Here is a 22,117-nt window from a genome sequence, read left to right as displayed (position 1 = left end):
TGCTCGGGTTGGGCTGGGTATCGGTTGGCAGGTGGTGAGCAATTGCATTGTGCATCATTTGTGTTTGTTTTCTTTCTTTTTCCCCTTTAGTGTCATATTCTCTCCCCTTGTTATTTCCCTTATCATTATTACTGGTGGTAGCAGTAGTAGTTTTGTATTATACCTCAGTTATTGGACTGTTCTTTTTTCAACCTGTGGGTTTTACATTCTTTCAGTTCTCCTCTCCATACACCTAGGACCAGGGTGGGGGGAGGAAAGAAGGTGGTTGGAGTGAGAGTGGGCTGCATGGTTCTGAGTTACAGGCTGGGTTTAAACCACGACATAGACCTATTTTTTTCTTGGTCCCAAGAGTGAAATTAAGATGCAAATGAGGTCAAGTACTGTAATCAATCAGTTTGTTTAATACGAAGCAATAATTATTATAAAAATGGAGATAGCGACAGGACAGATAAAAAAAAAAAAAAAAAAGAAGCAGGAATTTGGGGTTGTCGTGGTTTAAACCCAGTCAGGCAACTTGTTCACTCACTCCCAGTGAGTGGTGCCGGGATGACAGCAATCGAGGGCCCCCCCCCAACCTGGGCTCTCGCCTTCCCCACTCCCGGAGGAACGGGAAGGAGGATTGAAAGAGTGCAACTCCTACAGGTTGAGACAAGAACAGTCCAGCAACCAATGTACAACACAAATCGCCACCGCTACTACCAACTACAACAATGATAAGAGAAAATAACAAGGGGAGAGAATACGATACCACTGGCCAAGAAACGAGTCCCACCCAGAAGCCCGTGTCCTTCCGGGTAACTCCCAGTTACCCCCCACCCCGGGCCTGACGTGCTGTGGTATGGAATACCTCCTTGGCTAGCCAGGGTCAGGCGCCCTGTCTCTGCTTCCTCCCGGCTTCCCCTTCTCCTTGGCAGAGCACGAGCCTCACAAAGTCCTTGGTCAGGGTAAACATCACTTAGCAACAACCGAAAACATTGGTTTCACAAACGCTGTTCCCAGGCTGGAAGTCAAAACACAGCACTGCACCAGCTACCACGAAGGAGAAACATGACTGCTACTGCTGAACCCAGGACATTATCCACCCCTTATTCCATACCATTCAAGTCATGCTCAGATCCCACATTTTCAATACACCATCGCTCTCCTACATATATACATCCATATACATACAGACCAAGAGAAAAAGATCATTTTCTTAGTGCATGGACCAATCCCAATAATGCTGCTGAGTCCATTCGGTCCATAATGTCAGGTTCCATCTCTTGTAACAATCTTTCAGGGCAGGAAAGGCTGTGTGCAGTATTGGATCGTTGCCTGCTGATGCTGGTCGTTCCTTTACTGTGGAACTCATCTGATTCTATCAAAGTTCATTCTCTTTTGGGATGATGGTTGGAGCGAAGTCAGGGCTAGTCGCTGGTGACCTGGAGACATCTAGTTGATGGGCTATAAAAGTATTACACAGCAGGCAACAGCATAAAATTAAGTTCACTGGCTGTTTTCCCCTAAAATCAAATCCCTTTGAGGTATACATCGGACTTCCCCATCTTCCCGCATATCCCACCAAGTATATCCAGGTCCCTGAGCAAAAGCAGTCCCGCGAGTGGGTTTGCCTTTACCTGAAGCAGGAATAACCCAGACTGTCTTCCCCAGCAAATTCTTTATATGCACCACAGGAACTTTATCCCCTTCCACAATCTGTAAAAGTTCTGACTGGGCTGGGCCAGCCCTGTTGGCAGATCCTCTGGTGTTGACCAACCAGGTGGCCTTTGGTAAGTGTGTATCCCAATGCTTGAAAGTTCCCCCACCCATTGCTCTCAGTGTAGTTTTTAACAGCCCATTGTACCATTCGATTTTCCCAGAGGCTGGTGCGTGGTAGGGGATGTGATATACCCACTCAATGCCATGCTCTTTGGCCCAAGTGTCTGTAAGGTTATTTCGGAAATGAGTCCCATTGTCTGACTCAGTTGTCTCTGGGGTGACGTGTCACCACAAAATCTGTTTCTCAAGGCCAAGGATAGTGTTCCGGGCAGTGGCATGGGGCACAGCATATGTTTCCAGCCACCCGGTGGTTGCTTCCACCGTGGTAAGCACATGGCGCTTGCCTTGGCGGGTTGTTGGCAGTGTGATATAGTCAATCTGCCAGACCTCCCCATATTTGTATTTCAGCCATCGTCCTCCATACCAAAGAGGCTTTAACCGCTTGGCTTGTTTAATTGCAGCCCATGCTTCACACTCATGAATAACATGGGCAATAGTGTCCATTGTTAAGTCCAGCCCTCGATCACGAGCCCATCTATATGTTGCATCTCTGCTCTGATCACCTGAAGTGTCATGGGCTCACCAGGCCAAAAATAGTTCACCCTTATGTGGCCAATCTAAGTCCATCTGAGCCACTTCAATCTTAGCTGCTTTATCCACTTGTTGGTTGTTCTGGTGTTCCTCAGTGGCCTGACTCTTGGGTACATGGGCATCTACATGACGTATCTTCACCACCAGGTTCTGCATCCAGGCAGCAATATCTTGTCACAGTGCAGCAGCCCAAATGGGTTTACCTCTGCGTTGCCAGTTGCTCTGCTTCTATTGCTGCAACGACCCCCCACAGGGCATTTGCCACCATCCATGAGTCAGTATAGAGATAAAGTACTGGCCACTTTTCTTGTTCAGGAATGTCCAAGGCCAGCTGGATGGCTTTCACCTCATCAAACTGACTCGATTCACCCTCTCCTTCAGCAGTCTCTGCAACTTGTCGTCCAGGACTCCATACAGCTGCCTTCCATCTCCGATGCTTTCCCACAATACGGCAAGAGCCATCAGTAAACAAGGCATACTGCTTTTCACTTTCTGACAGTTTATTATATGGTGGGGCCTCTTCAGCACGCACCGCCTCCTCCTCTGGTGACATTCCGAAATCTTTGCCCTCTGGCCAGTCCATGATGACTTCTAGAATGCCTGGATGACTGAGATTTCCTATTCGAGTTTGCTGTGTAATTAGTGCAGCCCATTTACTCCATGTAGCATTGGTTGCATGATGTGTAGAGGAGACCCTGCCTTTGAACATCCAGCCCAGCACGGGCAAACGGGGTGCCAGGAGGAGCTGTGCTTCAGTGCCAATCACTTCCGAAGCAGCTCGAACCCCTTCATAGGCTGCCAGTATCTCTTTCTCAGTTGGGGTATAGCTGGCCTCACATCCTTTGTATCCCCGACTCCAAAAGCCGAGGGGTCGACCTCGAGTCTCCCCTGGAGCTTTCTGCCAGAGGCTCCAGGTAGGACCGTTCTCCCCAGCTGCGGTGTACAGTACATTTTTTACATCTGGCCTGGTCCGGGTGGGTCCAAGGGCTACTGCATGGACTATCTCGCGTTTAATTTGCTCGAAGGCTTGTTGTTGCTCAGGGCCCCACTTAAAATCATTCTTCTTCCCGATCACATGATAGAGAGGGCTTACAATCGAACTGTAATTTGGGATGTGCATTCTCCAGAACCCCACAGCACCCAAGAAAGCTTGCGTTTCTTTCTTATTAGTTGGTGGAGACATTGCTGTTATCTTGTTGATCACATCTGTGGGGATCTGTCTACATCCTTCTTGCCATTTTATTCCCAAAAATTGAATCTCCTGTGCAGGTCCCTTGACCTTATTCCGTTTTATGGCAAAACCAGCTTTCAGCAGGATTTGGATTATTTTCCTCCCTTTCTCAAAGACTTCTTCTCCTGTATCGCCCCACACAATAATGTCATCAATGTATTGCAGGCGTTCTGGAGCTTGCCCCTGTTCCAGTGCAGTCTGGATCAGTCCATGGCAAATGGTAGGGCTGTGTTTCCACCCCTGGGGCAGTCGGTTCCAAGTGAATTGGATACCCCTCCAAGTAAAAGCAAACTGTGGCGTACACTCTGCTGCCAAAGGAATTGAGAAAAATGCATTGGCAATATCAATCGTGGCATACCACTTGGCTGCCTTTGACTCTTGTTCATACTGAAGTTCTAGCATGTCCGGTACAGCAGCACTCAATGGTGGTGTGACTTCATTCAGGCCACGATAGTCTACTGTTAGTCTCCATTCTCCATTAGACTTTCTCACTGGCCATATCGGGCTATTAAAAGGCGAGCGGGTCCTGCTGATCACCCCCTGACTCTCCAGTCTACGGATCAGCTGATGGATGGGAATCAGGGAGTCTCGGTTGGTGCGATATTGCCGCCGGTGCACTGTTGTGGTCACAATCGGCACTTGTTGTTCTTTGACTTTCAGCAACCCCACAGCAGAGGGATCTTCTGAGAGACCAGGCAAGGTGGACAGCTGCTCAATTTCCTCAGTCTCCAAAGCAGCAATACCAAAAGCCCACCGGTACCCTTTTGGGTCTTTGAAGTACCCTCTCGTGAGGTAGTCTATGCCGAGGATGCATGGAGCCTCTGGACCAGTCACAATAGGGTGCTTTTGCCACTCCCTCCCAGTCAGGCTGATTTCAGCCTCCAGCACAGTCAACTCTTGGGATCCTCCTGTCACTCCAGAAATATAGATAGGTTCCAGCCCTTGACAGCTTGATGGCATCAAGGTACACTGTGCACCGGTATCTACTAGAGCCTTATACTTCTGTGGGACTGATGTGCCAGGCCATCTGATCCACATAATCCAGTAAATCCAATTGTCCCCTACCTCTACCTGGCTGGAGGCAGGGCCCCTCTAATGGTCATCACAGGGTTGGACACTTAAGTCGTGGTAAAAGGGATTATTCTTCGTTATCACAGGAGCTGGAGTAAAATCAGCTCTTCCACTGCATCTGGGAAACTGCTCACCAGAGACTGAAGCCGTAGTTCTCATGGGACGATCAGTCTTGGCACTTACTCCCCTCTTCAGTTCACTCACCCGTTCCTCCAAAGCTGAAGTAGGGTTTCCATCCCACTTTGTCATGTCTTCTCCGTGATCCAGCAGGTAAAACCATAGGGTACCCCGTGGCGTATACCTCCTGTATCTCCTCTCTCGAACAATAGGACACATTTTGTTAATAGCTGAGACGTGAGGAGCTGGATAAATCAGATCATCCCTCAATTGTTTGAGGTCCTGGGACAGTTTTTCCACAGCTGAGATGATGGAAGGGGTGAGATTGTTTTCGAACTCTCGGAGTTTATGAACCATCTCATCCACTGTTAGTGGTACTATGTCATTCCAGGTTACTCTTGCCAATGAATGGGCATATGATGACGGTGCATTCCGTGTAACTTTTTGCCACATGGGTCGTGTACATTCAACTTCATCTGGATCTGTGGGTGTATCCCCGTTATTCAGCTTGATGTGATAGATCATCTCTACGATGGCTGATTCCCTCAGAGACTGGATGCCTTTGTCTATAGTAGTCCACTTGGCCAAACAACTCACAACATCATCCTTGTATGGAAACCTTTCTTTCACAGCTGCCAAGAGCCGCCTCCAAAGGCTGAGGGACTTTTTCTCTCTTGCAATTGCTTTGTCAATTCCCCCTTCTCTAGCAAGTGATCCCAGCTGCTTGGCTTCTGTACCTTCTAGTTCGTGACCATCGGCCCCATTGTCCCAGCATCGGAGTAACCAGGTGATGATGTGCTCCCTGATGTTGACAGGTAAAATCTTTTCGCATATTTCGCAGCTCAGTTGAGGTCCGAGGTCGAGAAGTTACCTCTTCTTCTTCTTCTTCATCATGTGATGATGACTCCTGATCAGATTCTGGACCGGGTGGTGAATTCATTGTTTCTTCATCTCACTTCACCCTTCTTGCCTCTTTTTTGCTTGTTCTCTTGCATACAGGAGCACGATATTGGTACGAATTGGTCCTCTGGTTTGGCTGCAGTAATTATCACTGTGGTTTGAGTAGCGACTGTACTTGTTGCTGGGGGTGGTGCAGCTGCTGTGCTTGGAGCTGGGGTAACCGCGCTGTCTGTTGCAGTTGAAGTTTGAGCAGCTGCTGTACTTGCCGCTGGGGTAGCTGCGCTGTTCATTGCAGCCAAAGTTTGAGTAGCGACTGTACTTGTCACTGGGGGTGGTGAAGCTGCTGTGCTTGGAGCTGGAGTAGCTGCGCTGACTGTCGCTTTGCCCTCAGATCTGCTGACATTCTTTTCCTTTTGAAGGTGCTGGATAGTGTTGAACAAGGCCCTGTAAGCATAGGCCAAGCCCCAGCACATTGCCATGATTTGTCCATCTCTGGTATGGCCAGAATGACCACACACCTCATTTAAGTGTTTTACTAATTCTTCTGGATTTTGCTGTTTGGTAGTGAAATTCCAAAGTACTGGAGGGGCCCACTGACCTAGATACTTTCCCATACTATCCCACACACCCTGCCACTCATGACTGTCCAGCCTCAGGGAAAATCTCTTGGTCCTCCTACATTGTCATTTGATCCAAGACAAGACCCAAACCTGACTCAACTTAACTCTTGAAAGTCGTGGGCAAAACACACTCTGTATGCGTGCTAGCATGGTGATTCCCATCACGATCAGCAAACCAGTCTCAACAGCATTAAAAGGCCATTCAAAAACTTCAAAACTCTCAAATGTAAATGGTATAGGGGGGGGACTGGGAGGGTAAAGGGTTGTCTCCTTCACAGGTTGAGCGCCTGAGAAGGAGAAAAAAGATTTGTAATTGCTAAGCACTTCTATTATATACCTCCCAAAGTATAAAGGTGGTGACCACACTGGGAACATAAGCCAGATCAGTTTCATGATCAATGATTCTATTGTATTACAAGTCATTACCATAAAGTACAATGAGACAAAAACCTTAGCCCAAGCCCCACACTTGAAAAACACTAATACAGCAAATACCAGATGGAAGTAAGATATGATGTACTGCAACTGTGAGATCAAGAGGAACAACCTTGAGAGCCAATGAATCAACATTGTGACGAGTGACTATTAATCCGGTCAGATCTGTTGTTATCTCAACCCCTCGTGCCCCACATTGGGCACCAAAAAGAACTGTTGTGGTTTAAACCCAGTCAGGCAACTTGTTCACTCACACCCAGTGAGTGGTGCCAGGCTGACAACAATCAGGCTAACATCTATCCTTATTTTTCTCACCCCCTTAAGCATTGAAAGACCACAAATAGATGGGTTTAAGTCAAAAGTAAAAGGGCCAGATGTAATTTAAGTCAGCTTTGGTTCAGAAAAGTGTGTGCTTTATTTTAAGCATATGGAAAGACTCATGTCTTCAGTAGTGTGATGGTGAAGGAGTTGGACAATTTGGCTTTCTCTTAGTTTGGACTTTTTGGACTCTTCATGAAAAGCTTAACAAAGTACAGTATTTGTTATCTTTGGCTTCAAAGTAGGGGGGTTATTTGCTGGATAAATTTGTGAGGTCACACAATGCTCAAAATAAACTCTCCCTACAGGATTAAATATAACTTTTAATTGTTATGTAGCTGATATAACGTCTTAATCAACATCTTATCTTGGGGTTAGAGGAATATTATTTTAAACATGCAGCTTTAACCTTCATTGATTTCAAGAACTCTGTCATTATCCCATTTTCCAGGGTGAGGTCTCTAATTACTGAACATTCTGGTGCTTAATTTCATGCGATAAGCCTAAAACTGATAGATAAATGGTCTCACTTCATTCTGAGGACAAAATCATTTGCAGAAAATGATGTAGAAAATGTGGGAAAAAGATGTTTGAAAGAAAAAACTACAGACAGTACCTAGAAACAGATGTTTTATATAACAAAATATCATTTAAACAAGGCTTGCTTACAATTTACTGTTAGGCCACAAAGAAGTTTCTTTTGTGTGATTCTTTTATCACTGTGCTAAAAAAGCTCCACCAATTATTTATTAAAATAATTACTATTAATTTATTATTTATTTAAAAAGCTCCACCGAAATACAGATTTTCGTCAGTGAAAAATAAATCCAGATGAGCAGCAATCAAGGTTTTTGTGTCAGCTAAAAAACTCTATTTTTCTTTACCATATGCTCATGAGCAGCTATGTTTGAAACAGCTGGTTTGAAACAGGTTAGAGTCTTGGGGACTATTCATGTCATTGCTTTTTATTTCAACCATTAGGACTAAATTGTAAAGTTGGGGATGCCAAATTAAAAGTGAATTCCTGTCTAACTTGGTATCTCTACAGATGTTAGCCTTTACAAAACTGCACTCCTACCTTATCCACTCCTCAAATTCTGTATTACCAAGAGTGTGTCATTGACCTCTAACCCACCCCAAAACCCACTGTGTGACCTTGAAGAATGTAGGATCTATACTATGATAGCCCAATAGGTGTCAAAAGGACAGCGACGCAAGTAAGACGAAACAAATAATTTTGACCTATGTATTACGCACCCTGTTATACATGAAATTAACATAATATGGTCTTAAGGGAAAATCCTCTGACAAGGCATAAGGCTGAATTACCTCTTTGCCTAGGAGAAATATCTCCTCAGAAAGGACTCTGGTTTGTTGTTTTTTTTCAAGTCAGGTTTTGTCTATGTATTCATCTGGCGTCCTTCTTAACTATCTTTATAGATGGTTTTATATATTGCAATAGAACTCTATAGGTACCTTGGTATTAGTGGGATATCAGCAAGAGCCTCTTCTAGTATGTATAAAAGAAGCTCTAAACCAAGAAACAGCAGTTTAGTGTTTAGGAACTCCAGGAAGATATACCAACATTTTATCAGCTGATAAAAATATACCAGCTGGTATATTTTTAAAAATAAAACTTCCTAGGTGTAGTAGATGTATATAACTTTGAACTGTCTAAATGAAAACACTTTGAATACCTTTAGTAAGGATAATAATGTACCCTTTCTGAAGAAAAAAATCCTTTGATATAGATACTTTTATCTTTTCTCTCCTATTGTTGCATCATTGGAAGCGAGAACAGAAATGGAAGGTAGTTTTTAAATCCCACACAGTCCTGGGTTTGTTCCTTCCAAACTGTCAAATTGTCCTGCGTTCAGTTATTTGTCTCGTTTTCAGTAGCTGATGCAGTGCTGTGTGTTTGGCTTTAGTCTGAGAACAGTGCTGATAACACACCAATGGTTTTAGTTGTTGCCAAGTAGTGTTTACCCTGATCAAGGACTTTTCCATCTCTCAAACTCTGCCAGTAAGGAGGGGCACAAGAAGCCATGAGGGAGCAGAGACAGGACACCTGACCCAAACTAGCCAAAGGGGTGTTCCATACCACAGCACGTCATGCCCAATATATAAACTAGAGAGAGTTACTTGGAAGGCCCAGATTGCTGCTCAGGTTGGGCTGGGTATCGGTTGGCTGGTGGTGAGCAATTGTATTGTGCATCACTTGGGTGTTTTTTTCCTTCCCTTTTTAGCTTTATATTCTCTCTCCTTGTTATTTCCCTTATCATCATTATTATTAGTGGTTGTAATAATAGTTTTGTATGGTACCTCAGTTATTGGACTGTTCTCATCTCAACCCATGGGTTTTACATTCTTTCGATTCTCCTTCCCACCCCATCAGGAGCAGGGGGGAAAGAAGAAGGGGAAGAGTGAGAGAGCGGCTGCATGGTTCTGAGTTACCAGCAGAGCTTAAACCAGAACACAGATATTCCCTGGCTTTCCTATTAGTGGTGTAGGGCACTGACTTTGTGATCAAGATCGGATGTTTTGCTTCAGAGAGAGAGAGAGGGGCTTATTATTTTCTGACAGCTAGCAGAATTACTGCTGTAGCTTGAGGGGCTGAGAGAGACAGACTCATTCCTGTGTCTGCCCCATGATATTTAAGCTATCTATGTAGTTTCCTGCACTTTGTTACAGAAAAAAACACTGTGAAATGGTGTTGCAAGTCCTAAATGCTGAATAATAACTTTTCTAGCAAATTACATAATGCTAACAGGGTGTTGTAGCAGTCCCCCACTGATGTCTAACCTGTGCCAACAAAGAACAGGAATGCTAGCAATTGATAGTTATGTGAGGTGTTCCTTTAGCTCAGGTGTTAATGACTGAATGTTGTTTTTTTTTGTTGTTGAAAGTCAAATAGGTGATTCCTGCTGAGCCCAATACAGGTATGCATACAGCGAGCAGCTACTCACTTGCTGTACTAGACATCTTTTTACATTCTGTACTCTTTGCATATATGCAATAGATGTTAGAGAAACATAGACCCCTTACAGCAGCAGGCAAGACCCTTTCCTGCATCAGGGGCATACTCAGTACAGGAAGGTGGGTGATCTATGTGAATCAGCAGAATCTCCAGCCTGACTTGGACTGGTTACTAATCATCTTTGCTTTGAATCTTAAAAAGGACTTAGGCTCAACAATGCCATATGAATGTGTAAGAATTCAGAGCCTATACAGGTTGTCTGGGTTGCAAGGTTACAGTGAAGATGTGCCTGAAGATATGCCTGTGCTGTGTATCTCAGAGAAATGTGAGCATGAGCTGGGTAGTGCAGTAACATGGCAAGTGGCTAACTATCTAAAGGAATTCAACACAGCCATAATACTAAAGAAGTCTTCTGAATTACGAGTGGCCAGTGCAGTTACTGAGAGCCATCCCAAGTACAGGAGATGATGAGTTTTGTCCTGTTAAAGCTACTCCCAAGAAAGTGCCCCCTTCCATTGATCAATCTGGAGGTTATCTCCAGAGAACTGAGATGATTTCAGTCATTTCTTTGTAAAGCATAGCTACCAACGGAAGAAAACACATTAGAGACCTATCCTTCTTCTACTAACCTCTTTACAGTATCTTAATAAGTCAATCACTCAGGCACAGAAAACAGAATAATTTTCATTTTCTGCTTTAGGATTTTAAAACTTTATTTGTTCCCCACACTCTAAGGAAAAGGCTCTATGGTCAATGTTGAAAAAATGACCAAATACCCTCCATACACACGAGATTTACTTCAAAATTATTATCCAAATAAATGGGCCAGAGGGACTCTACAGGCAACATGGTGTTCAGTGCTTCTGGCAGAATTATTGATGGTCACACAGTAGTTGAATGAGAGTTCTTTTTTTTTCTGTGTTGTAATAAAGAGCAGAATAAAATTCAGTAGCACATCTATCCTTTTAAATAAAAGAATGCATTACTTCTGAAAATGTGTTATTCCCTATGTCCATATGTATAGGAAGCAAGTTCTATATTTGCATTTCAGATATGACTGAAGTGATTCCTGTGTGTACTATCTTCAACATGCCCACACCAGTATGCACAAGTGCATGCAGATGTAGTAAAGATGTTTTAAAATAAGAGGCATATTACTAATGTGTTGCTAGTAACAACTTTGTCTCCTAATGTCATTTGTGTAGTGCTCATGTTTAAACCATGCCTTTAGTTTTCTGTTACGATGAAACTACATGGCTGTTTAAATACAAAATGGCACAGTGTTAATGCTCAGCACTATCTATCAAAATGTGCCTAGGCATGTTTAGCTGTAAGTGCTTAAGTACTGTACTTAATAATTGTAATGTGCTACCCAGAGTTTAATCAAAGCTAAAATCTTGAATGTGGACTCTGATTTTGATTAGTGGCACTTACACACTGGGGCAGAGACATTTTGTATTGAATGATCTGTATTTTAACTCCATTTGGCATAAAGGTAGAATCTTTTTTCCTGGCATGAAAACTTGTAAATCATATAAGTAGTGATTATATTTGTTGCTTTAATGAAGTAAAAGTGGATTTCTGACTAATGCAGTGGAAAGTATACAATAGAGTCCTGCCATCATAAATCACTTTGTGGTGAATGCAACAGTTTTTTATTGGATGTCACCTGAGTTAGAAGCAAAATCAAATCTAATCACACAGCTGCAGTGTATATCAGAAAACTACAGGGAATTAATACACTTACATATTTGCTCTCCATGCATGCCTAAATTAAATATTAACAGTTTGCATGAAGATGTGTTGCATCGCAGCCAGTTAAAATGATTTTATGCCAGAAAGTCCTGATACCTGGTCAATAGAGACTGGCTGGAGTTCGTAGTTAAAAAAGCAAACTGCATCCTGTCAGCTAAAGAATACATGGATAGTGGCTTTCCATATAGAAACTGGGATCCAGTTTTGAAAATATGATGAATTTTTCTCACAGGTAAATTGCTTCTTTTGGCAAGAAAGTTCTGAACTTTTAAATATTTTTTTCATGTTGTTTACATTAATACCCACAAAGCAAAACTGCTGCAGTGGGTATTGATGAAGCCATTTCTGCTTCCTTTGTATCTCAAGTTCAGAGTCTGCTATCTCATTATTATGTTTGTTGAGCAAATTCTAAAATACAAGAATATTTTCCTTCTTTTGATGTGATGGAACCTGGCAGAAGGATACATTGCTCAGAGTTGTAGAAGGATGGGTCTTAAATGTCTTTTTACCTATAAAGCCAGTAGCAGTTCTGTGAAAACCCTGATGCAGTCATGAGGCAAAAGCTAAAAAAACACTGTTTCTTCTGATAGCCTTTTTTCATTTGAGAAAAATAAATGGACGTTTAGTGTTCAATCCTTCCAAGGAAAAGGGTCATTATTACCTTTTCTTCCCCCCTTTACCTTCTTTTAAGTTGTAAGTAATTGATGCAAATTCTCAAAAAAGTATGTTTCTTATAAAATTTTAGTGCTTCTGGCTTGAAATTACCTGAAATCTCTTGTGCCCACTTGGACTCAGAACTCCAGAAGAGATTATCCCTTTAGTAAGATAGATGAGCAGATGTGTGTGACTGATTTATATCCTCCTCAATCTTAAGGTTAGTTCATACACCAAATTAGAGAATACAACACCTCACCACCCGCCGACAGATAACTCGCCCCACCCCGCCCGACCGAGCACCGACCGATACCTCGTCCAACCCCGCAGTGGACCAGTGTAAGTGGCAAGGAGAAGTAAGACACGCCAACCCAATATGGGTGATAAGCAAACTTCTACTTCATTTGTGGCGCACTTCGCTTATATCCACGTGGTGTTTAGCCACGCCTACTAGGCACAACAGTATTGGTTAGTTCTACACAGCTTCCTTCACATTCTCCTCCCACATCCGGTATCCGGTTACCTGTGAGGCCTACCCCTTGCCTTGCTCGCACAAGGCCTCTAAGGATCCATGGCCTTGCTCTTAGAGCCATTCTGCAACAGACCAGCCCTTCTGGGTAACTCCCAGTTCTAAATCCTGGGCATGACGTGCTGTGGTATGGAATACCTCTTTTGGCTAGTTTGGGTCAGGTGTCCTGTCCCTGCTTCCTCCCGGCTTTCCCTCCTCCCTGGCAGAGCATGAGGCCCAGAAAGTCATTGGCCAGACCAAATATTTGAGCAGTAACTAAAACCATTGATGCTATCAGCACCATTCCCAGGCCGAAAGTCAAAAACACAGCGCTGCACCAGCTATCAAGAAGGAGAAAAAATGACTGCTGCTGCTGAACGCAGGACAGTAACAATAAGCCACAGAATGGGAAACCTCAGAGCAAAACATCAATAAAAGTTAAAACCACTATCTCTTCCACAGCAGAAATACCACTTAGTGTGAAGCTCTAATGGAGAAGACTTCCTGTAATATTTATGAGCAGGTATTATGCAGAGGATGCCCCAAGATTCCTAGATGTTCAAGAGGGAGTCCGTTTATGCTGTGCTCTGTTTAGCACCATGACACACTTTATCATTATTAAGGGTGAAAATTCAGTCTCAGTTGTGCTGAGTTCACAATGGACAATGTGGCTGCCTTCTCTGTATTGCTGAACACTGGAACAAAATTAAACACCTGACCATTTCCATGCTTTTTTTCCTAAACTTTTTGAAAACAAAGGTAATACAAAGGCTTCATATTGAAAACTAGTGCTTTTTGACTGAGAGAAGACTGAGGAAATAGCCAATCTTATCAATCAGCTTTAGGCTTTATTTTTGTCAGTGTCTTCAGTAACTTGCAAGTGGCTCACAGCTCAGCCACCTCAGACTTAACTGCTTGGCATAATTCTGATGCCACTGCTGATGAGAAGTCAATAGCTTGCAGTATGTAGATTGTCAGAACTTCAATTCCAGGTTTATATATCAGTAATATTATAGACCTTCTAAACTATCTCATTGGTTATCAAAAGATATCGTTCTGAAGTGCTGTATTCAAAGGATAAGCTGTAAACTAAATGAAAGTAATAATTATAATGTCAAGTAGATTGAGTCAGTCAGTTCCTCACCATAGAACTAGAGAACATGCTTAACAAGTTAGTGATCTAAATTTAAAAGCATGAACTCAAGTCAAATGGGCTAAATTTAAGTCTTTTCCTGGGTTCTGCAATTAAATAAATGTAACTAAACTATACAGTAGGCACTTCGGGAATTAAATAAGGGAAGAAGTCAAGCCACTTTTTTCTTCCTGTTATTTATGAGTTAAGGTCAAGTCATGTACAAGGGACATTGGGAACAAAATCCAGTCTTCATTTACACCTGTGTAGCTCTGGTCCTAAGCCTAAAATTCCAGGAAAGAAACAGAGCCGTTTTTCATTGGACTGTGGCCCCTTCAGCACAGTAATAACAATGAAATGGGAAGAAGCAATATAAAATTAGGTAAAGAAAATCTTAAAGCCATTCCCAGGTGAGCTATAAGGTCTCTTCCAACCCAAACCATTCTGTGATCCTATGACTGTGATTCCAGAGACAGCTCTGATGCAGCCTCCCCCAGCCCTGGGTACGCCATGGTCAAGGGCAGTTTTTATGCGGCCAGAAGCACAACAACTTCTCCATAGCTGTGAAGTGCAGAGTGTCTGTTGAGACAGAAGGGCCTCTGGGGAAGCCACCAACCAAGGTGGCACTTTGTGGATGCATTTCCTAAGAAAGTCTGGGAGGCTGAGGAGCCCTTGGGGCTTTGAGCAGCCCAGGCCCCTGGCTCTAGCATAGCCAGCCAACTACAGACAAGACAGCATCCATGTTTCAGCAGTTATTCTGAGCTGGCCTGCGCAGTGGTGGTAGAACTGTGATGGCTTGTCACCTACTGATGATGGGGGTCCATCCTGGGGACACCAGCCCTGGGTGATGGAGGGGTGGCAAGGAGGAGGGAATGGAGCGGAGGGCTCACGGCCAGCTCTGTTCACTACCAGGTAGCCAATCACTTACCGCTGCAGGTGCTGGAAGATACGCCGCTCCAGGTGCCAGCAGCACTGCTACAGCCAGAGGTGAGGCTGAGGTGGGGGTGACAGCAGGGGGCAACATGTGTTCCAGGCACCACAAGGATGCCCTAGGGACCCTGGCTCTGGGCAATGGAGGGGTGGCAAGGAGGAGGGAACAGGGTGTGTAGGTCACCCTCACTGCTGGCTCTGTTCCACACCAGATTGCCAGTCTCAATCGCAGAGAAGATATTGATCCTTCTGCAAGTGTCCTCCCATGGAGGGGTGTCCTGGCCATTGGCTGCCACCTGCCCCATGATCTGACAAGTCACCACAGGTCTACTACCACTGGGCAGGCACCCCCAGGGATAGAGCATTCACAACTTCCCTGGGCAGCCCATTCCAGTGCCTCACCACCCTTACAGTAAAGAACTTCTTCCTTATATCCAATTTAAACTTCCCCTGTTTAAGTTTTAACCCATTACCCCTTCTCCTATCACTACATTCCCTAATGAAGAGTCCCACCCCAGCATCCTGTCTCACATAAAAACTGCCTTTGACCATGGCGTGCTGGGGGCTAGGGTAGGCTGCACCGGAGCTGTCTGGAATCATAGTCATAGGATCACAGAAAGGTTTGTAGTGGAGTCGTATGATCACAGAATGGTCTGGAAGGGACCTTAAAGCTCATCTAGTTACAACCCCATGCCACAGGCAGGAACACCTTCCAATAGACCAAGTCGCTCAAAGCTCTGCCCCTTCCTGACCACTTGGTGGGACCGAGAAATACCAATTAGAGAGGATTTCTGCACAATATGTTTCACTCTTCCCAATCAAGTCATTCCTTTATTGAGCTCAGCAACATGTGCTGAAGAGTCATGGCACAAGACATCAAGGGGCACAACCTGGTCAGTCTGTGATTGCAATGTGTTTGTTTGTTGCCAAGGTGCATCATGCATCTATGAAGTGATATACCTTTACAAGTCATAGACCTTTACAAGACCTTTATATCCTGTAGTACCCTGGAAGCAAAGATAATAGTGTCTGGGTAAACACATTCTACCCCCCCCCCCCCCCCCCCCAATGCAAAATTCTCTTTTTTCTATGGGTGAGTCACAGCATGAGCGGGTGAGAGAAGAAGCAGAACATCAAAGGGTACTTGGAGCAGTCGATACTACTGGAAGATACTTCCCTATCACATTCCACATTAAACACTTTCAATCTCGTGTGTGTGTTCCCTCACTAACACCTTAATTTCCACGAAAATATTTATAGGTATTGTTTGTAAGCCCTCCAGTAATATTTAATTCTATAAAGCACTTCAAAAACACTTAAAAGAACCTGCCCTGAAAATATTCCTCAAGCTGGGAATACACTGAGCAATCATCTCAATTTGGTTTCCTTTAGCTAAAAGGATGAAGAAAGAAGCAGCATCATCCTGCTGTGCTGGGAGCCAGCTGTGCCCCATAGCACGTCTGTGGCTTGGATGTGGGAGTGAGCAGGGGCCTTTGGGGAAGCCAAGCCACTGCCCCCAAGTCTGATTTGGGAACATGGGGGAGGAACAGAGAGAGGTTTGTACCCATCCCATTGCTGCTGGGAGAATGGCACTGGGCAGGGTTAGTGGGGCAAACCCCCTCTAACCCTCTAGTCCTTCACCTTAGGGATGAGTGGATGGATGAATGATCTCTTTTGCATCAACACCCAATTCTATGATGTCATTGCATGTCACAGTCATCCACTATCTCAAAGCTATTTCTCAACCTGGTTGATTCTGTGATTCTAAAGAATTCAGCATGAGGGCTGGTAATCCCTGCAAACCAGTTCTAAAGGACAGGCATGGTGCAACATTTATAAACAGGAAACACATTGTAAAGATCCTACATGTATGCAAAAGACTGCACATAACTCTTTCAGAACAAGTAATTTTAAAGCAGAAATACTTAATGTACAATGAAATGCAAGTAATGCAACTCTCATCACATGGTGGTTTTGTTCTCCTCTGTGAAAAGGAGGAACAGCAGTCTAGGAAGTACTACTGAGTACTTATGAGTACTGAGCCTGATGATTTACCTGCCTCAGCTATTGGAGCTCATTACTTATCCCGCCTGTGGGCAATCAGGGGATTAGGGGTGGCTCTTACAAAAGGTCTGGGTGGGGCATTTGCTGATATCTTTGTTTCAGGGAGAATATGGTATGGGTCATAGTAGAATAAAGGATGAAGAGGGTCTCTGATGCAGAAGCTATGTTGGTGTTTTATTGCCTTAATAGATGAATGTTATTAATGTTGGTGGAAAGAGGTGTTACAGGTTGCAATAATTGTTCTATGTTGTGGGCACTGGAGTTTTTCCAGTGGGCTTTGCTGGTTACAGCCCTGAGGTAATGCAGCACAGGTGCTTTCAGAGGCTACAAGGAGCAGCCTATGCTTTGTGGACACGGTCCCATGGGGATGTCTTGGCATGGTCTCACCTTTCTGTTGTCCTGTCAGTTTCACAGTATCACAGTATGCTAGAGATGGGAAGGGACCTCGAAAGATCATCTAGTCCAATCCCCCTGCCGGAGCAGGAACACCTAGATAATGTTACACAGGAATGTGTCCAGGTGGGTTTTGAATGTCTCCAGGGAAGGAGACTCCACAACCTCCCTGGGCAGCCTGTTCCAGTGTTCCATCACCCTCACTGAGAAGAAGTTTCTTCTCAAGTTTAAGTGGAACCTCTTGTGTTCCAGTTTGTACCCATTACCCCTTGTCCTATCATTGTTTGCCACTGAGTAGAGCCTGGCTCCATCCTCGTGACACTCCCCCTTTATATATTTATATACACTAATAAGGTCACCCCTCAGTCTCCTCTTCTCCAAGCTATAGAGACCCAGCTCCCTCAGTCTTTCCTCATAAGGGAGATGCTCCACTCCCTTAATCATCTTCGTTGCCCTGCGCTGGACTCTCTCCAGCAGGTCCCTGTCCTTCTTGAACTGAGGGGCCCAGAACTGGACACAGTATTCCAGATGCGGTCTCACCAGGGCAGAGTAGAGGGGAAGGAGGACCTCCCTCGACCTACTAACCACCCCCCTTCTAATACACCCCAGGATGCCATTGGCCTTCTTGGCCACAAGGGCACAGTGTTGGCTCATGGTCATCCTGTCGTCCACGAGGACCCCCAGGTCCCTCTCCCCTACACTGATCTCTAACAGGTCGTTTCCCAACCTATACTGGAACCTGGGGTTGTTCCTGCCCAGATGCAGGACTCTACACTTTCCCTTGTTATATTTCATCAAGTTATTCCCTGCCCAACTCTCCAGCCTGTCCAGGTCTCGCTGGATGACAGCACAGCCTTCTGGCGTGTCAGCCACTCCTCCCAGCTTAGTGTCATCAGCAAACTTGCTGATAGTACACTCAATTCCCTCACCTAAATCATTGATGAATATATTAAATAATACCAGTCCCAGTACTGACCCTTGAGGCACTCCACTAGTTACAGGCCTCCAACTAGACTCCGCCCCATAGACTACAACTCTCTGGCTTCTCTCCTTCAGCCAGTTCGCAGTCCACCTCACTACCTGATCATCCAGACCACACTTCCTCAATTTAGCTGTGAGGATGCTGTGGGAGACTGTGTCAAATGCTTTGCTGAAGTCAAGGTAGACCACATCCACCGCTCTGCCATCATCCATCCACCGTGTTATTTCCTCATAAAAGGCTAAGAGATTGGTCAAACATGATTTCCCCTTGGTGAAGCCATGTTGACTGCCCCTCATAACCCTCTTATCCTTGATATGCCTTAAGATGGCACCAAGGATAAGGTGTTCCATCACTTTACAAGAGGGATGGAGGTGAGGCTGACCGGTCTATAGTTACCCGGGTCCTCCTTCTTGCCCTTTTTGAAGACTGGAGTGACATTTGCCTTCCTCCAGTCCTCAGGCACCTCTCCCGTTTCCCAAGACTTGGTAAAGATGATGGAGAGTGGTCTAGCAATGACTTCCGCCAGTTTCCTCAGCACCCGCGGGTGCATCCCATCTGGACCCATGGATTTATGGATGTCCAGATTGCTCAACTGGTCTCTAACCCATTCCTCATCTACTAAGGCAAACCGCTCTGTTGACCTGAATTCATCTAAGGTCTCAGGGGTACAGGGCTCTTCAGGACTGCCTGAAGCAGAGTAGACAGAGACAAAGAAGGCATTCAGTAACTCTGCCATCTCTGTATCTTCTGTCACCAGGGCACACATCCCGTTCATCAGTGGGCCTACATTGCCTCTGGTGTTAGTTTTATCTGCCATGTATTTGAAAAAGCTCTTTTTGCTGTCCTTGACCCTTCTCGCCAGGTTTAATTCTAAGGAGGCCTTAGTCCTCCTAGCTGCCTTCCTACATCCTCTAGCAGCAGCCTTATATTCCTCCCAAGTGGCCAGCCCCTCCTTCCATGACCTGTAATCTCTCCTCTTCCACTTGAGCATACCCAGCAATTCCCTATTTAGCCACGCAGGTCTCCTGGCCCTCTTCCTTGACTTCCTACGTGTTGGGATGCTCCGATCTTGAGCTCGGAAAAAGCAATCCTTGAATGTCAACCAACTATCTTGGGCCCCTTCACCTTCAAACAGCCTTGCCCATGGGATTTCCCCTAGCAATTGCTTGAAAAGGCCAAAGTTAGCCCTGCTAAAGTCCAAGGTTGCAATTCTACTTGCTATTCTACTAGTCCTACCACACAAGATCCTGAACTCCACCGTCTCATTGTCGCTGCAACCAAGGCAGCCCTCAACCCTTACTGCTTCGACCAGATCCTCCTTGTTAGTGAGGATAAGATCCAGCAGCGCTCCTCTCCTGGTCGGCTTATCCACCATTTGCAGGAGGAAGTTATCATCCATACACTGGAGGAACCTCCTGGACTGTGGCTGGGTTGCCGAGTGGTCCTTCCAGCAAACATCATGGAAGTTAAAATCCCCCACGATGACCATGGCCTGTGACTGTGAGGCCGCTCTCAGCTGCCTGTAGAAGGCCTCGTCAACTTCCTCACCCTGATCTGGTGGCCTGTAACAGACACCCACAACAGTATCCCCCCTGCCAGCCTGCCCCTTAATTCTCACCCACAGAGTCTCAACTCGCTCGTCATCTGTCCCTGGACAGAACTCGGTGCATTGTAGCTGCTCCCGCACATAAAGAGCAACCCCACCACCCCTCCTGGCTGGCCTTTCTTTCCTGAAAAGTTCATAGCCCTCCAAGACTATATTCCAGTCATGCGAGCTGTCCCACCACGTCTCTGTAATTGCCACCAGATCATAGTCTCCTGACTTGACATAGGTTTCCAACTCATCCTGCTTATTTTCCATGCTGCGTGCATTGGTGTACAGACATTCCAGGCAGCAAGCTGAGCACACCGATTTCACCCTAGGATTATAGGAGGCCTCCCAGTCTTCATCAGTTCTGGAGTGCTGCCCCACTGGGGCAAGCCCAGCTACAACCCCATCCCCCTTCGAATCTATTTTAAAGCTCTCCAAATGATCCCTGCTAATTCGTGCCCCAGCATCCTTTTGCTTCTGTGAGATAAACCTTTCCCGCTTGTCATTGTCCAGAATGGTGCCCTATAAAACCAGCTGTTATCAAAGAATCCAAAGCCCTGCCTGTAGCACCAGTCTCGAAGCCAATCGTTTATGAACTGAATCTTCCCATTCCTTCCCACATCATCAGTGGAAGATGGAAGGAGTGAGGAGAAGATCACTTGAGCCCCAGACTCTTTCACCATCCTCCCCAAGGCCCTATAGTCTTTCTTCATCCCCCTCAGACTGCGGGAAGCAGCTTCCTCCCCACCTGTCTGGAAGACCAGCAGCAGGTAGTAGTCTGTCGGGTGCACCAGGTTGGGGAGCGCCCTAGTGATATCCCTGATCCGGGCTACAGGCAGACTACACACTTCCCTATGATGAGGTTCAACTCTGCATATTGGGCCCTCTGTTCCTCTCAGAAGGGAATCCCCTACTACAATGACCCTTCTTTCTTTCTTACCAGAGGCAGTCTTGAGGTGCAAAGTTGACCACCTTTTCCTATGTGGCCTTGTAGGCTGGCCTTGCCCCACATTCTCACCTACCTCTCCTTCAAGATCCAGGGCCTCAAACCTATTATGGAGGGACACCTGGGGAAGCAGGGCAGGAAGGGGGGAGGGTTTCCCACGACGCCGAACTGGAACTCGCTTCCAACCCTTGTCGTCTCTTTGGTCCCCTACCTCTGTGCAACAGCTACAGGGCAGGGGCTGTCTTGGGCCATCCCCCTCTGTGTGAGAAGGCAGGGGGTCCTTCCCCTTTTGGGGGGTATCTCCCTGGAACCGTTCTGACTGGCACGCCAGGGAGTTACTCCACCAGTCGATCTCCCTTTCACACTCCCTGATGGTCCTCAGTGTCTCAACCTCCTCCTTAAGTCTTGCCACCAGGCTAAGCAGATCTTCTACCTGCTCACACCTCACGCAGGTGGAGTGCTGTCCTCCCTCCCCCGGCAGCAGCAGGCTCTGGCACTCCCTGCATCCAGAGACCTGAACAGCCACGGTTTGGGACGGGGCCTCTGTCTGAGTTTCTGCAGTCATCTTACTGCAAGCTCTCTGTGGGCCAGAGCAAGCTTTTAGGGTTTTTCTGTGGTGCAGTTGTTTGCTCTTCCTGTCTTATCTAACATATCTCTTCATAGCACATGCTTCTATCAGAAATATAATTATCCATGTATAAGGAATCAAATTGATTGAGAGGATGTGTCGTGGTTTAAGCCCAGCCGGTAACTCAGAACCACGCAGCTGCTCGCTCACTTCCCCCCACCCCCACTTTCCTCCCCCTGTGCCCAGAGGGATGGGGAGGAGAATCGAAAGAATGTAAATCCCCCTGGTTGAGATAAGAACAGCCCAGTAACTAAGGTATAACACAGACCACTGCTGCTACCACCAATAATAATAATTATAAGGGAAATAACAAGGGAAGAGAATACAATCACTCACCACCCACCAACCAATACCCAGCCTGACCTGAGCAGTGATCTAGCCCTTCCGGGTAACTGCCCCCAGTTTATATACTGGGCATGATGTGCTGTGGTATGGAATGCCCCTTTGGCTAGTTTGCGTCAGGTGTCCTGTCTTTGCTTCCTCCCGACTTCCCCTCCTTCCTGGCAGAGCATGAGA

General features: G+C 45.6%; 1 long non-coding RNA gene across 1 annotated transcript in view; it reads left to right on the top strand.

Moving 5' to 3' along the window:
• The window catches only part of LOC133263654 (uncharacterized), a 57,965-nt gene that overhangs the window by 4,786 nt on the left and 31,062 nt on the right, over positions 1-22,117 (top strand). The gene's annotated exons all lie outside the window — the stretch shown is intronic.

Source organism: Pezoporus flaviventris, unplaced genomic scaffold, assembly GCF_033815535.1.
Source record: "Pezoporus flaviventris isolate CSIRO_AGI_PZ_B2104156 unplaced genomic scaffold, CSIRO_AGI_Pfla_v1 ptg000002l, whole genome shotgun sequence".
Classification (NCBI taxonomy): domain Eukaryota; kingdom Metazoa; phylum Chordata; class Aves; order Psittaciformes; family Psittacidae; genus Pezoporus; species Pezoporus flaviventris.
This window is presented reverse-complemented; position numbering and strand designations above follow the sequence as displayed.